Source organism: Mastomys coucha, unplaced genomic scaffold (assembly GCF_008632895.1).
Source record: "Mastomys coucha isolate ucsf_1 unplaced genomic scaffold, UCSF_Mcou_1 pScaffold13, whole genome shotgun sequence".
Lineage (NCBI taxonomy): Eukaryota > Metazoa > Chordata > Mammalia > Rodentia > Muridae > Mastomys > Mastomys coucha.
In genome coordinates, this window is record NW_022196895.1 from 17,129,517 (window position 1) to 17,134,786 (window position 5,270).

Here is a 5,270-nt window from a genome sequence, read left to right on the forward strand (position 1 = left end):
TTCTGGAAGCCATTAAGCTGATGGTTAAAATTATATCCCAATATGAACAAGTACTCAGCACAGAGTCAAGTATTTGACTTGGAATACCAAGGGGAGAATGTCAGGAATAAAGTTATGTTTTAAGTTTAAATTATTGTGCTTAAGAGATCTATGTAACAAAAACAATTCTAACCTGTAAGCCCCACTAACTTGAGAACAGAACTTCCTGGAATGCTGGGGGTGTTGTTCATGGAAGGTAACAAGCCACATATTCTTTCTTCTGTAAACTAGCTTGATTGCCCCAACTGCACAGGGTGTGCTTGATCACATGTAGGTAGGAGGTGAGAAGGCAGGGAGTATGTCAGGATGTATGCTTGCCTCTGATAGAATGAAGGTGGGAAGTACATGGTCTTGTAGGGTTTGTCTTTGGAAGCACCTGATGAACATAATTCATTCTCTGGGAATCCTGAGTATTGACCTGGTCAGTGTCCATCATCCTGACTTCAAGTTTGACTCCAAAATTGTGGTAGTGGTCTTTGTCTGTCTCGGTGGAATTAACAGCAGAAACTTCTGTCAGGCAGTACAGAGCAGAGGGATTCCCAGAGCAAGGGACCCTGAGCTGCTTTGCAGTCCTCAGGAAGATCTGCCAACTCTCACTACAGTGTGGAAGTTGTTGTTGACCTCAGGCTCTTCCTGACATTTCTCTTCCTCTAAAATAGGGAGCATACACCCAAATAACATACTAGGCTGAGTCTGGCTGTGAGAACACAGTAGAATGGTGCAGGCCTAGGAACTAGGAAACCATGTAGTCAGTGATCCCAAGGCAGGACTTGCCCCCCCATCCTCCCCTTCCAACTATGCCCTGCTCCCTGTGTTCGTTCTCTCTCTCTCTCTCTCTCTCTCTCTCTCTCTCTCTCTCTCTCTCTCTCTCTCTCTTTCTCTCTCTCTCTCTCCCCAGTAAAGTATAAATGATGTATACTGTATGGGTCAGGGTAGAAGAACTTATAGAATGAATCTCTCATACACACACATACACATACACACACTCTTGGACCTTCCATTTTGAAACTGTCCCACAGTTTCATGAACTGAGACCTGAAACATAGAGTTCGAGAACAAAAGGACACGAAGCCAAGTTGAGGGTTTCCAATCAAGGCTCGCCTTTACTTTGGGGGTTCAGCATTTATATACAAGAGAGCAAAACTGAATCTCTAGGTTACAATGACATTTGAATAACATAAGGAATTCGGGAGGAGTCAGGAAGAGTCCGAACAAAGTCAAAGGGGAAGTCAAAGGGAAGCTGGCTATTGGGCTGAAGGTGGAGACTCAGTGCGTCTGGCAGGTCTCAACTCCGGGGAGTGGCTGGACTCTGGAGGCACAGTCCACAGTGGAGGAGGAGGTCAACAACAGATGTCCTCGGGCTGTATATGTGCCAGCCAGCAGGTGTAGTTTCCTCTGGAATCCTGGAAGGCAGAACTCAGAGTAGTGAGTCTTTGTTTTAGGCACAGCAGGCATGAGTTGAGTCTCTGGTCGCAAGCTCCGGTGTCTTGCAGCTGAGGTACCCAACACCATTTATAGACAGCCATTATTGGATTAGTGGAACCATAGCTTGTGATTCTAATAAATCCCCACATATGTGTGTGTGTGTATATATATATAATAAATCACCATATGTATTATATTCATGTAATAATAGATAATACAATGAGATAATTATATATAATAAATACCCATATATGTTATTTATTTATATACTATTTATTTATTTATTTATTTATTTTGAATGACTTACAGATTATGGTCCAACTAAGCCAATATTGACTGCCTATAAATAGAAGTCCCAAGAATCCAGAAGTTGCTCAGTCCACAAGGCTAGACGCCTGAGTTGGTCTTCAGTAGAGGCTAGAATTCTGAAGACAATGTAGCCGTCCAGCAGCCATGGACAAACTGGGTTTACCTGAAAGGAGAGCTGGAAATGAAAAGAGACAGGGAAGAGGGGGGGCCAAGAAAAAGATGAAGCCAAGACAAGGTTCTGATCAAAGCTTCAAGTTTATTCAGCACTGCATTTATATAGGGCAAGCCCACAGGCCCATCCTTTGTTTCAGCTGGATTATGTTGCAAAGCAAGCTCAGGTGGCAGTCTACTCTTCTAAGTTCCTGTAGGAAGTCGCATGTCCAACCAAGGCTGATGACTCCACCTAAGTCATTAAGCCCATTGTGGCAAGCACTCAAAGTCTGTTCAGCCTGTTCAAGGCTAGGGAAGGGCACAATTCCCCCTCTTTTGTTTTTTAAAGATGAGCACAAGATTTATGTATTTTCCATAATCCCATCTAGGGTAAAGAGTGGCCAGGTGACCATGCCTGTCTTAGGTCAGTGTCTATATTGCTCCTTCTTACCCGTCTGGGAGAACAAACATAGCATTGATGTATGTCTCTGTCTTAGGTCGATAGGAGCTCAAGAACACTCTTACTCGTCTCTGACTACTGGCTTTCTATAGTATGCTCTTTCCTATTCAGACCAAAGCCACAAAGAAAATATGACTATGCACTCAGTGCACTTCTTCATAGCAATGAATTATTGCCATGGTGAATAGCTGAGTTTGCTGAAAGCAATCCTGTGTGAAGGCAACCGATCTGTTTAAGATACAAAGTCCAAAAGTTCCAAGCAGCAAAATTATAATTAATGGTCCAAACAGTGTAGAAATTAAAGTTGTAAGCCATGGAGAAGTGGAGAACCAGGATTCAAACCATCCCTAATTCTGTCCTTTCCTCTTTACCTTTTGGCTAATCCTTCTAGAACTTTAGCCATAGAATCCTTTACTATTCTTGAATGATCAATGTAAAAGTAACATTCTTCATGGAGGCCTATACATAGTCCTCCTTATAGAAGGAATAAAGGATCAAGTCCTTTCTTGTTTTGAAGGACTACTGCAGGCAAGGAGGTTAGAGATTTTTGCAAATGGGAAAAAGAGGTTTATATCCTTTCTATGTCTGTATCTATTGTTGTTCTAAGGAGCTCATAATTTTTTTTCTTAAAAAACCAGGGCAGAAGTGCCAGCAGCTGCTCCTCCCACACTCAGAGAGTTCCTTGGCATCCAAATTTAAACATTTTAAAATAAAAAGCATGATTTAAATAATTCTGTGTTGTACAGGGATAAAATTCCCAGGATTTTTTTTTTTGCTGTTGTTGTTGCTTTTTTTTATGAAGATATTGTTTTAAAGTTTCATGGGCCTGTTCCACAATATCTTGCCCTTTAGGATAATAAGGAAATATGGGTAATATCCATTTGCCATAATTGATTAGGTACAAGTCCTCAAGGATTAACACCATTATGAAGAAATTGAGGACACTGAGAACAAGTCTTTACAATTTGATGTGCATATTTTCTAGAAATGCCAAACTATTGTCTCAAACTATTACTATTTTGATGATATAAAGAATAAGATTGTTTGCCAGGCAGTGGTCGTGCATGCCTTTAATCCCAGCACTTGGAAGGCAGAGACAGGCAGATTTCTGAGTTCAAGGCCAGCCTAGTCTACCGAATGAGTTCCAGGACAGCCAGAGATATACAGAGAAACCCTGCCTCGGGAAAAAAAAGAAAGAAAGAAAGAAAGAATGACCCTTGTTTGGCTAATTGTTCCTGTAAGGCCTATAATCTACCTGGTATACATATCTGGTGTGGCATTGCCTATGGGTCCAGGCAATCCAGTATGAGCTCTTAAATGTTCTGTAAAGTAAGAAACACTACATGTTTCTTAAATTAAGCTATATTTTTATAAATAACTATAAAATTTGAGAATTAGAAGTATCTAAAAAAAGGAACAATTTCAAGCAGTTGTAAACCATGAGCTATATATTGCCTATCAATATACAAATTAAAAGCTTGATTTTTTTTTCCCTTTTCCTATAAGTGGCCAGAGGTGACCTGTGAAGATGTTTTGCTAATCTGTCAACCCAGAAAACCCCACAAAATCATGCAAATCAAGAGGTTCAAACCTTTGTGTTCACTTTAAGAACACCCAGGAAACTGCCCAGGCCATCAAGGGTATGCATATCCACAGAGCTACCAAGTATCTGAAGGATGTCACTTTAAAGTAGCAATGTGTGCCACTCCGGCAGTATAATGGTGGAGTCGGTAGGTGTACACAGGTCAAACAGTGGGGCTGGACACAGGGACAGAGGCCAAAAGAGAGTGCTGAGTTTTTGCTACACATGCTTAAAAATGCAGAGAGTAGTGCTGAACTTAAGGGTTTAGACATGGATTCTCTAGTCATCGAATACATCCAGGTGAACAAGGCACCTAAGATGTGCTGACGAACCTACAGAGCTCATGGCCGGATCAACCCATCCATGAGCTCTCCCTGCCACATAGAGATGATCCTCACTGAGAAGGAGCAGATTGTTCCAAAGCCAGAAGAGGAGGTCACACAGAAGAAAGAGATATCCCAGAAGAAACTGAAGAAACAAAAACTTGTGGCACAGCAATAAATTTAGCATAAAATAAATGCAGATAAAGAACAACAAGCTTGATTTTTCAATATTTCAAAAACAGTGGCTACAACATATATATGTTGTAAGTAGTAAAACTCTGTTCTGAAAAGGTATAAAGAGTAAGAGCTCTCGTCCTACCAGGGTCACCTTTGCCTGATTGCGAGATGACCCCAGTATACTGGATCGATAAAAACCTCATGCTCATTGCATCGATCTCCATCCCTGTATCTTCGTGAGTGGGACACCCATGCCAAATTATCATCTTGGTGCATGGGCTGGGAAGGTCCTCCTCTCGTGGCACCAGTGATTAGAGATTGGAGGATCACGTGCGCTGGGGATCATGTGCTCTAGCAGGTACCACGGTTGTTGTGTGTCTGTGTCTGACTTTTTGAATCTGTATCTCTGATCTGTGAGGCTGCAGCAGTTTCTTTCACCCTGGATTCTGTCTGGGAAGTCAGATCTGAAAGTTGGACTCCATCTGGGGGTAGCAGCAAGGAGGCCACTAATGAATTCTTTTGTTTTCTGTTTGTGGTGCTTGTGGCAGGGGCACCTCTGTCTATTTCTGTCTTTTTGTTTGCATGTGGACTTGGACTGATGATATTTTTGGACAGCATGGGACAAACTGTGCCTACTCTCCTGAGTTTGACTCTTAAACATTGGGCAGAAGTTAGGTCTAGGGCCCACAATATCTCAGTAGAAGTGGAAAAGCATAAATGGAACACTCTTTGTGCCTCAGAATGGCCTTCCTTCAAGGTTGGGTGGCCAGTTGATGGCTCTTTCTCTTTGACTCCTATTTGGTTA

At 41.9% G+C, this 5,270-nt stretch overlaps 1 pseudogene; it reads left to right on the plus strand.

Annotated features, from left to right (window-relative positions):
* The first annotated feature begins 3,911 nt into the window (after nt 1–3,911).
* LOC116087557 lies at nt 3,912–4,466 on the plus strand (annotated as a pseudogene).
* The last annotated feature ends 804 nt before the right edge of the window (nt 4,467–5,270 follow it).